We start from the raw sequence: 12,679 nt of genomic DNA, 5'->3' as shown, positions 1-12,679 counted from the left end.
AATGTAAAAGTGAGCAAAAATGATGAAATCATAAACAGCCCCTCGGGCAAAACATCACTCATATACAACTCCTCGGGCAAACCTCACAGTCACTCGTGCCACTCGAGCATACCTCACAATCACTCTTGCCACTCGGGCATACCTCACAATCGCTCATGCCTCCCAGTCACTCAGTACTCGGCACTCGACACTCGCACTCAATAGGTACCTGCGCTCACTGGGGGTGTGTACAGACTCCGCAGGGGCTCCTTCAGCCCAAGCGCTATAATCTGCACGGACAACTCACGTGCGATAATAATAAAGTATGCTGCAGGCGGGCAGCCCCGATCCACACTCATTCTCACAAATCAGTCCCTCGGCCTCACTCAGTCATAAAGCATGCTACAGGCAGGCAGCCCCGATCCACACTCATCCTCACAAATCAGGCCACTCGGGCATTTCAGTAAAATAGGGCATTCGGCCCAAAATATTTATATGCATCAAAATAGAGTCATAAAACTGAGTTATGCGGTAAACAAGTATAAACATGACTGAGTATAGATTTTCAATTGAAAACAATGAGAGGATGGTAAGAAACAGCCCCTAAGGGTCCAAACAGCATTGGCGCATGGCCCAAACATGGCATTCAGCCCAATTTACAGAAATTCTTTCTAAAATATATAAGTATCAAATGGTTTCAACAAAGTATGCAACTTTACAGTTGCTACGGGACGGACCAAGTCACAATTCCCCAACCGTGCACGCCCACACGCCCGTCAGCTAGCATGTGCGTCACTAAAAATAGTAGAATGATACGAAATTCGGGGTTTCATACCCTCAGGACCAGATTTACAATCGTTACTTACCTCAAACCGGCCAAATCTCTAACTCGCAATGATATTGCCTCTGGACTCAACCTCCAAATGCTCCGAATCTATTTACAATCAGTACAATACCATCAATACGCGCTAATGGAATGAATTCCACAAGAAAAACTACAAAATTAGACCAAAACCCAAAATTAGCTCAAACCCGGCCCCCGAGCCCACATCTCAAAATCCGACAAAATTTACAAAACTAGAAAGCTCATCCACTCACGAGTCTAACCATACCAAATTCATCAAAATCCGACATCGTTTGGCCCTTCAAATCCTTAAATTACTTTTTTCAAAATTTTCAAGCCTTAACCCCTCATTTTCACTAATTACCATGATTAAACAACGGAAAATCACCATATACACAAGTATTAGGGCTCAAGTAACTTACCTCAACGAAATCCCCTTGATTCCCTCTTCAAACCCCTCCAAAAGCTCCAAACACCGAGTTGCAATTGTGAAGAATGACCAAAATTTGCGAAGGGTTCTATTTAAGGATTCTGCCCAGGTTTTTTGCACCTGCGGACCCTTTCTCGCACCTGCGCTTCTGCATCTGCGGACACAGGTGCACACCTGTGCATTCCACTTAGCTGACCAGACTTCGCACCTGCGAGCCCGCAGGTCGACCCATTCTTCGCATCTGCGAACATTTCCGCATCTGCGAGCCTTCAATGCACCTGTGATCATCGCACCTGCGGTTCCCAATCTGCAGGTGCGGACACACTAGAATAGCAGCTCCAGCTGCATTTTCCAACTTCAACAACTCCGTTAACCACCCGGAATCACCCTGAGGCCCTCGGGACCTCAACCAAAAATACTAACAAGTCATATATCAACATACAAACTTAGTTGAACCTTCGAATCACTCAAAACAACATCCAAACACCAAATTACCCTCGGATTCAAGCCTAAGGACTTCTAAATTTTTCCGAATTCGGCAACCGATGCCGAAATCAACCAAACCACATTCGAATGACCTCAAATTTTGCACACACGTCACAAATGACACTATGAATCTATTCCAAGTTCCGGAATTCCATTCCGACCCTGATATTAAATTTTCCACTGCCGACTGAAATCGTCAAATTTCTAATTTCGCCAATTCAAGCCTAATTCTACCACAGACCTCCAAATCACATTCTGGACGCACTCCTAAGTCCAAAATCACCTAACAGAGCTAACAGAACCATTAGAATGCAAATCCGAGATTGTTTATACATAGGTCAACATTCGGTTGACTTTTTCAACTTAAGTTTCTACTTAAGAGACTAAGTGTCTCAATTTACTCCGAGTTCCTTCCGGACCCGAACCAACTAACCCGATATAACATAATATAGCTGAATAACACAAAAAGAAGTAGAAATGGGAAAAACGGGGATATAACTCTCGAAACGACCGGCCGTGTCGTTACAGCAGGTACGAGCTAGCAGAAGCGAGCCATCAACCATAGAAGCGGCCAAGCAAAGGCTGCCCAGGAATCACAGAAGTGGTGGGAGGACAACACTTGCGGAAGCGCAGATGTGAAGCAGACGATCGCAGAAGCGGGGAAGGTGCAAGTGCGACCAGCTCACCGTAGAAGCGGTCTCGTAGAAGCAAGCCACTGGTCGTAGCGAGGGAGCCAGCTGAGGGGAGGATTGCATCTGCGAGGCCCTTTCCGCAGATGCGAAGCCATAAATGCGGCCAAGGAGCCACAGAAGTAGAAGTCCTGGAGGCAGTGAGCTTCATTTATTACGGTACTTAGGCCATTTCTAACCCATTTCTTTCATATTTTGGGCTATTTTGGAGCTTCTTGAGAGGGGTATTCACCTAGCAACTTGGATGCAAGTAAATTATATCTAATATAAGTTAAATACATAGATTAAGGGTCAATTTTAACATATAAATTTGTAAAAATTATGGGTTTAGGTGAAAAATCTAGGTTTTGATAAAAATGAGATTTAACCAAGAAAATGGTTATGGGCTTGAGTGAAAACTATATATTTGAGTTCATGATGTTATGGTTAACAACTTTCTTTGAAAATTTCCGGAATTCGGTCACGTGGGCCCGAGGGCAAATTTTAGGAACCTTCCAATTTGGGTTGGATAATTATTCTAATAGTTAAATTATGAACTTTTGAACATGTATTGATTAAGTTCTATAATATTTGACTAGTTTCAGGTCGTTTGGAAATGAGTTGAGGATTTAAAGCATATTTGTGGATCGAGAGTGAGTTTGAGAATGAGGTAAGTCTCTTGCCTAGCCTTGTAAGAGGGTACCCATCCCTTAGGTATATTTTTGTTGTGAATTGTATGTGTGGGGAGTTACGTACGCACTAAGTGACGAGAGTCCATGCGTAGCTATATTCTATGTGATGTTCGGGTAGTCTTAGGCTTACACCATGCTTTGTTTGCTCTATTATGTTGGTCACCCATATTAATTGTCTTATTTAGAGCTGAGATCAAGGATTTTAAGATTTAAAGTCTCCTCTACTCTCATGGGAGCGGGCCATTCACCTCGGCAGGTTAATAGGTGCATCTATGGTCCGTGTTGTTCGACCCTGGGCAGTGCACACAATATATGCATATATTTTGGATCGGGTCGTACGACCTCGACATAAATCGTGCGTAATAATACGTGTAGCCTAATCTTCTTGATATGATTTTATTGCCTTGAGAGGTTACAATTATTTAAATGATGGAAATTGATTTGGGATTTAATGTTAGTGAAAGAAATATTTGTTTATCGCTTGTTATGGAGATTTATGGTTGTTTACATAACTCATGCTTATTTAGAATTTTGATATTTTATTGTTAGCCCACAGTAAGTATCGAAGTCGACCCCTCGTCACTACTTCTTCGAGTTTAGACTAGATACTTACTGGTACATGTTATTTATGTACTCACGCTACACTTCTACACTAACTGTGTAGGATCTGAGGTAGGTGCATCTGGACATCATCCCGGCGCGCACTCCTGATACATCGAGACTTAGCGGTGAGCTACTTTCCGAGCCGTTCTGCAACACCCGAAGTCTTTCTTTTGTATTTGCTTTCCGTCTACTTTATTTCAGAGAGTAGTGTAGTATTTTGTGTATTCTACTAGTAGCTCATACACTTGTGACACCAGGTCTTGGAATTTTGCTAGTAGACACTTAATGATTTTTGAGTATTTATTTCACTACACTTGATCTTACAATTTGTTACGTTTTATTTTATTAAATTTTCTCATCTCTTACTTATGTAATAATTAAAAATAAACTATTTCAAAAATGTTAAAAGAGTAAATGATATCACGGCCTTGTTCTTACAAAAATGATAAAACTATTTCACTACACTTGATCTTACAATTTGTTAGTTCACTGTTGGCTTGCCTAGAGGCAACGTAGGGCGCCATCACGGCCTACAGGAAATTGGGTCGTGACAACTTGATATCAGAGAACTAGGTTCATGTAGGTCTCACAAGTCATGAGAAATCCTTATAGAGTCTTGCGGATCGGTGCAGAAACGTCCGTACTTATCTTCGAGAGGCTATAGGGTGTTAGAAAACTTCTTTTTCTTCATCTCCTATCGTGCAGTCGATGTTGTGATAAGTATCTCTCTCTTATTCTATCACAGATGGTGAAAACGCACGCACCAGATGTACCCGATCATGGAGGAGCTGCTCCCTATGTCGCTAGAGGTCGAGGCAGAGGCTGGGGGAGGGGTCCAGCTCGTGGTAGAGAACGAGGATGTCCTAGAGTTGCTCCATCTATGCCACCAGTGGATCCAATAGAGGATCCTATTATTGAGGAGCAGGGCGAGGTGCCTGCAGCAGAGCCAGCCCTAGTGGATTTCATGTCCACACCGAGATTCCAGGAGGTCATGAGCTGTGTGCTACAGTTCATGGATTCTATGACTCAGGCTGTTTTATTTTCAGTAGACCCAGCCACATCTCAGGAGGGAGGGGGAGCACAAGCCCCTACCACTCAGGCTCCAGGTCAAGCAGCTGCCGTATATCAGACCCTGAGCGCACTACCCGTGGGTAAAGCTCTGCCAGTTGCAGCAGCTATACTGGGCTCATACCGGCTGTGGTCAGTGATCCGCATAGGCTATTGGACAGATGGACCAGGCTGCAACCTCCTGTCTTTGGAGGTGAGCGACATGAGGACCTCCAGGACTTTATTGATTGGTGCAGGGACAGACTGCACAACATAAGGATATTGGAGTCCCATGGGGTGCATGTTACTACCTTCCAGCTGGAGGGCAGGGCCCGTAGGTGGTGGCAGCCATATATCTTTGGAGAGATATATACCAGCAGGTTCTCCTCCCATGACTTGGGACCAGTTCACACGCCTCTTCTTGGAGAGATATATTCCACCCTCTTAGAGGGAAGAGTTGCGATTTCAATTTGAGCAGCTCCAGCTCTACTGAATTCTTGACAGCAAACGAGCGGAATACTTGACCCAGGAAAGGGCCATATGTCGATGACCGACTTTGAGGCGAGATTTTCTGAGTTGTCTCGCCATGCACTTATGATACTTCTGACCGATGCAGAGAGAGTGTGGAGGTTTGTGGAAGGTTTGCACTTTGCTAGCTAGGCCATTATGGCCCGAGAGGTTGAGATGGGAATTTCTTATGAGCTAGTTGTAGAGATAGCTCGGAGGATCGAGGGTGCACGTCAGCGTGGTCGAGAGTAGGCTACGAGGGATAAGCGGTTTCGGTATTCTAGGGAGTTCAGTGGTGCCCCAACTGGGGGAAGGGTTTAGTTCGTGAGGGGCCAGTCTAGCAGGCCCATATATCCAGCACCGTCGCCTCCTTGGGGTGCTCCAGTGAGGCCCTACTTTAGTGCCATGCTAGAGAGTTCCGACCGGCCACCTGCTATTCAGGGTTCCTCCAGTGGGTATTCAGGCCATAAGTGTCACGATCCAAAATCCAACTAGCTGTGATGGCACCTAACCTCACCCGCTAGGTAAGCCAAATAAAAAATAACCCGATTTAATTAATATTTAACGGACTCTAATACACTCCCCAAGGACTGGTAGTACAAATCATGAGCTTCTAAGATTAGAATTTACAGAACTGGTGTGGAATAAAAATACGTTATCTGTCTAAAATATGCATGAACAGATTAAAAATTATAAAGCTACCATGAACAAGAGGCAGCAATGACTGGAATGCAAGAACTTCTTCAGATCTAGCTCCCGCCGTACGCAGCTACATCAACATCAGAAATCAGCACACAAGGTGCAGAAGTATAGTATGAGTACAACCGATCCCATGTACTCAATAAGTAACAAACCTAACCTTAGGTTGAAAGAAGTGACGAGCTGGGACAAGGGTCAGAGTCCAACTCCAATAACTAATAACATCTCATAACAATACAATTTAAAGCAGCACAAGTAATAACTCAATAATAAATTGCTCAGCTCGTGTAAATTTCCGGAAAAATAAACATTTTCTTTTCAATTTAACAGTAAAAATCAAATCTTTTGCCAAAAGTCACCGAAAATATGAGTAAGTCTGAAACCTGTGATTTTTCTTAAAAACTTTAACGACAGATAAGAAATCTCATTATCAGATGGCATGAGGAAAAATACTTTTCTATTCCTACATATCAAGTATGCACGTCTAATGCAATGCAGCACAGTGATGAACTCATGTACTCACACTCTCAGAGTACTCAATCACTTAGTAATGTATATGGCCAATCCAGCACAGGGAAGATCCATCTCATATATATACATAATAACTGACATTCAGCCACTCAGTATTGTACAGGGCCAATCTAGCCCAGGAAACTCCATCCCAAATATAATAAATGATTCGGGCAAGATCCATGCCCAGAAAATTTTTAAATAAATAAGGCAAATCCATGCCCTGGGAAGTCCATCCCAAATATAATATCATCTGCGCTCACTGTGTGGGGTGCAGACTCCGGAGGGGCTCCTTCAGCTCAAGTGCTATAATAAGCCAATCTAGCCTGCTGCGGCGTGCAACACGATCCCATAATAATAAAGTATATAAAGCCAATATGGCATGTTGTGGTGTGCATCCCGATCTCATAAATATCCTCACAATCAGGCCCTCGGCCTCACTCTGTCATTAATCTCTCCAGTATCTCGGGCTCAAATTGTCATGAAAATCAACCAAAAAATAATAATATGATGTATCAATAATTAGCAACAGAGACTGAGATATGATATGAAATAAATGAACATGACTGAGTATGAAATTATAATTTAAACAAATAATTCAACAATAATATGACCTTTGTTAGTCTCAATAATAGCGGTATATAGACTCAGCATGATTTTTAACATGATTCTCACCTCAATTTCTTTAACACATAAACGTACGTGGATAATGCCAAGATTATTTGATTATAAAATTCTACAGAATCAATTACGTCACAAATTTCCACGGTGCATGCCCACACGCCCATCACCTAGAATGTGTGTCACCTCCAAACAATTCATATAACACGTAATTCAGGGATTCATACCCTCAGCTCCAAGTTTAGAAATGTTACTTACCTCAAACCGTGCAATTCTTTAGTCCAATAAGCCTTTTCCTCACGATTCGACATCCGAACGCCTCAAATCTACTCACAAATAATTTGATGCAATCAACACGAGGTGTAGGAATCAATTCCATAGGAAAATGCTAAATTTCACAATAAATTCGAAAAAGTCAATAGTGGGGCCCACGCCTCAGAACCCGGCAAAAGTTATAAAATATGAACGCTCATTCAACCATGAGTCCAAACATACCAAATTTACCAAACTCTGACATCAATTCGGCCTTCAAATCCTAAAATCTTATTTTCAAATCCCTAAGCCCAAATTCTCGAATTACACCTCAAAAATACGTAATTTAGTCGGAATATTCGATGATAATTCAATATTATTAACTAACAATGATCACAAATGACTTACCTAAAGATTTCCCATGAAATTTCTCTGAAATATCGCTCCAAGCCGTGCTCTTTTGCCCAAAAAAGTTGAAATGAGCTAAAAAAACAAAACTGCTCAATAAAAACACATTTCCCGTCACTAAAAGTCAATTTTCCGTCACTAAAGGTCCGCACCAGAACCTGCTTGCACCAGTAATTTAGGTTTTTATTAAAAAGTCTCTAACGCCATCACACGAACTCGAAATTCGACGATTCTTATTCCTATGAGTCACAAATAATAATACAAACCTGGTCGTTCAATCGAAACTCAATTTGGAGCTCATTTGCTCAATGCGATATCAATTTTGCTCGTTAAACAATTACCTCATGTTTCGCACTAAAAACCCAATCGCGACTTGATGAAATTAGACCAAATATTCCAGATCATTCCTATAATTCATTATTAAACTCCCGGAAGTCTTGAAATCAAATTTCAAACTCCAAAACTAAAAATGAACCTTTGGATCATTACATGCTTATGCTCAGAACACAAAACTCTTCCAAAAACTCTTCCAAAACTCATCCGAGCCCCATGGGACCCCAACAAAGTATACTAACAAGTCCCATAATATGACACAAAATTAGTCGATCCCTCAAATTATATTAAAAAATAATTAAACACGAATTACACCCCAATTCAAGCTTAATGAAAAATTAACAAATTCCAAATTCTACATTCGATGCCGAAACCTATCAAATCAAGTCCGATTGACCATAATTTTGCATACAAGTCATACATGACATAACAGACCTATCAAAATTTCTAGAACTGGATTTTGACTCTAATATCAATAAAGTCAACTCCCGGTCAAACTTCCAAACTTTCCATCTCCAACTTTCGCCATTTCAAGCCAAAATCAACTACGGACTTCCAAATAAATATCCGGACACACTCCTAAGTCCAACATCACCATACAGAGCTATTTGAACCATCAAAACTCTATTCCGGAGTCATTTGAACAAAAGTCAAACTTCGTTTAACTCTTTTCACTTAAGCTTATAAACAAGGATTGTTCTTTCAATTTAATCCTGAATCATCCGAAAACCAGAGTCGACAATTCACAAAAGTCATAATACACATTACGAAGCTTCTTAAGACTTCAAACGAGATATAAATGCTCAAAACGACAAGTCAGGTCAGACTTCAAGTCAGCAGTTCTCCGTTCTGAGGGGTTGTTATGAGTGCGGGGATCCTTGTCACATGAAGATGTTTTGTCCCAGACTTTGGGGTAAGGTAGTAAAGCAGGGTCACTAGCCCATAATTATAGCACCAACTGCTGAACCAGCCGTCCGGCCACCCAGAGGCGGAGGGCAGGTGGGTAGGGGTTGTCCCAGAGGTGGAGGCCAGGCATGTGGCTCTCCAGTTAGATTCTATGCTTTTCTTGTCAAACCAGATGCAGTGGCCTCAGATGCCGTGATCACGGATATTATTTCTGTCTGCGGTAGGGATCCTTCAGTACTATTTGATCCAGGGTCTACCTATTTCTATGTTTCATCTCTATTTGCTCATTTCCTGTGTGTTACTCGGGAGTCCTTGGGTACTCCTATTTATGTGTCCACTCTAGTGGGCAATTTCGTTGTTGTGGATCAGATATATCGGTCCTGCATTGTTACTTTCTGTGGTTATGAGACCCGAGCGGATCTTTTGTTGCTTGATATGACTGACTTTGAGGTCATCATGGGCATGGATTAGTTGTCTCCATATCACGCCATCCTTGATTTCCATTCCAAGACCATTACCTTGGCAATACCAGAGTTGCATAGATTGGAGTGGAGGGATTCGTCTGTCAGTACATCTAGTCGGGTTATCTCCTTTCTGAAGGCTCAAGACATGGCCGAGAAGGGGTGTTTGGCTTATCTCGCTTATGTTAGGGATACAACTGTAGAGACTCCGGCGATTGATTCTGTTACACCCTATATTTTCGTACGTAAAAATGCGTCGTAAGCAAACTAATGTAGGACCAAAAATGAGATAATATTTAAAAGTATATAAAGTAAGTTAATCATGTTACCTCTGAGGTTACAAATATTGAAGATCATGAACAACAAGTACAAAGAGGGTTGGACAGTTCAGAAGCTAAAGCAATTAAATAAAATAATATTTCGTCGAAAGTCGACAAGTTGGGAATGTTATAACATGTACCTTTGGGGTGAGACTAGGGTGATTAACATGATAAGGAGATTATGTTATGATTTATATTAGTCATATGACATCCGTGTGTTATGTTTTAATGTCAAGCGAGTTGTGGAACAAAAGTCGATGAAAGTCAGCACAAGTTACACTCATAAGTTTTACTGAAATTTTGGGTCAAATGTAACTGCGATTTTCTCCCAATATACTTAGAGTTATGGGGTGTTCCACCCATCAAATTAAAGATCTATGAGTCTATTTTCCAGCGCATTAAACCGTTTGTCAATAAGACATTGGAGTAAAAAGATATGGGCATTTGTGAGATACTGCGCAAGCTGCTAGGTGACAAGTAGGTGTGTCACCTACTTGCTTAAATGAAAGCCCAAAAATGGGCCATTTCGGGTCGTCCAAAGAGGCCTTTTAAGGGCCGATTTTCTTCATATATTAGACTTAAAATAGAGCATAATAACCAGATATAAGCTCTGCAAAGAATCCTCCCAAAAATTTCCCACAAACCCTAATTGATTTTCTCTCCCTTTCAAGTTCCAATTGGAGGTAAAACCTAGAGTTTGAAGAACCAAGATAAGAGCTGAGTTATCCAACAAATAAGGTGAGTTTACTTCTCTCTTTCATCCAATTTTTCTTCTGTAAATTCATGGTAAGTCGTTCTATACTTGTAAGAACTCATGGGACGGTGATCGGAAGCCGTGAGTTCGAGGTATTCACTTGTAGCGGACTGTTTTGTGTTGCTATTGGGCTGCGTGTTTTACTACTATTTTGTGGCGTTTTGGAGGAGGAAGGGGGTTTATAACACCATATAAATGTAGGGTGGTTGGCTGGTCGTTCGTCATAACATTTTCGGGTCGTTTGACACTACTACGGTGGTCGTTTTGTGTACGAAGAGATTGGGGTGTGTTGGGCTATTTTGTTGTATTTGATGGTGTATATAGGGCTGGAAAATGATGTATATATGTTGTTATTGTTCTGTTCTTGTATTGTTGGTGTTATCTTGAATTTGGAGGAAGTAAGGATTATAGGGGAGATGCTGCCCGTTTTAATACAAAATAGGTTTGTCGTTCGTTGTGCGATAGTTGTACCTTTCGTAACTTAACGATAGTATTATTATCATTCTTGTAGATTAAGGTGCGAAGAGGTGAGTTCAACTTGGTGATTGGAAAGATTGTGATAAGGTATGTTAAGGCTAAGCCTTCCTTCATTTTGGCATGATCTCGTAGCTACATGTGTTAGTAATGAGACAAAAAGAGAAGTTCATATTCATGAATTTATTCACACTATTCTAGTCTCATAAGTTACAATATTATTCCTTATCGAGACTCTATATTCAATTTTAGTATTGTCTTCTTCCAGTCAAGAGAGCAGCAAGCCTATATATACAGTATTACAGTATTTTCATTACCATCAAGCTATAATCGATGGGCAGGCCCCTATTGGGCAACCTCTGATCAGATGGAAAATTATATACCGAACCTACTGTGGCCGAGCGCCTATGAACGAGCCCAGCATGGCCGAGATACATAGCCTAGTATGGCCGAGCGCCTATGAGCGAGCCTACTATGGCAGAGCAGTTATATATATACCGAGCCTTATAAGGCCGTACAATTATTTTACTTACTATATTGAAGGAGTTGAGTCAGTATCAGCAGGTAAGTATATCTCCAGATCATCTTTTGACTCCCAGTTACTTCCAGTTATTATATTATCAGTTCAGTTTCGATTTTCAGTTATGTTATTGCCTTACATACTCGGTACATTATTTCGTACTGACGTCCCTTTTCCGGGGACGCTGCATTTCATGCATGCAGGTTCAGATAGACGGACGAGTAGATCTCCTCAGTAGGTGTTTTCCGAGTTCAGCCTGATCGGTAAGCTCCATGTCTTTCGGAGTTACCAGGTCTAGAGTGTTGTGTACATCTTATGTATATATGTATATATGTTATGGGTAGGTCGGGGCCCTGTTCCGATCATAGTACATCTATTAGTAGAGGCTTGTAGACATATCCTGTTGGTTAGTGCAGTATGTTGGGTTTGTAGGCCTGGTATGTATAATTTGGTGGTTTGTCAGCTGTAGTAGCTATGACGGCCTTTTCAGCCTAGCTTTATATTGATGTTTAGTTAGCGCTAGCTTCCATTCAGTTTTATATTTTGCTTCGCAAATTGTCTTGCAAGGTGGCCCCATGGCCAAAGTATGACATTATGTGTTCAGAGTCCCTTAGTCACAATTTAGTACGCCAGGTTAGGTGAGGCACCGGGTGCTTGTCTCGCTCCTAGGTTCGGGGTGTGACAGATTCAGTGCCCGTGGTCCGGGAGTTCTCCGATGTGTCTCTTTCTAATCTTACAGGCATGACACTAGATCGTGATATCAATTTATGTATTGTTTTCGCTCCAGGTACCCATCCTATCTCTATCCCACCGTAACGCATAGCTCCGAAAGAGTTGAAGGAGTTGAAAGAACAACTTGAGGAATTGCTAGCAAAGGGGTTTGTCAGACCGGGTGTGTCGCCTTGGGGTGCAGCGGTGTTATTTATGAAGAAGAAAGATGGGACTATGCGGATGTGCATTAATTACCACCAATTGAATAAAGTTACCATTAAGAATAAGTACCCGTTGCCGTGTATTGATGATTTATTTGACCAGTTATAGGGTGCTAGTGTGTTCTCCAAGATCAACTTGAGATAGGGGTACCATCAGTTGAAGATTCGGGATTCGGATATTCCGAAGACGGCTTTCCGGACTAGATATGGCCATTGTGAGTTTCTAGTGATGT

This window comes from Nicotiana tabacum, chromosome 9 (genome assembly GCF_000715075.1).
Source record: "Nicotiana tabacum cultivar K326 chromosome 9, ASM71507v2, whole genome shotgun sequence".
In the NCBI taxonomy this organism is placed as follows: Eukaryota; Viridiplantae; Streptophyta; class Magnoliopsida; order Solanales; family Solanaceae; genus Nicotiana; species Nicotiana tabacum.
This window is presented reverse-complemented; position numbering follows the sequence as displayed.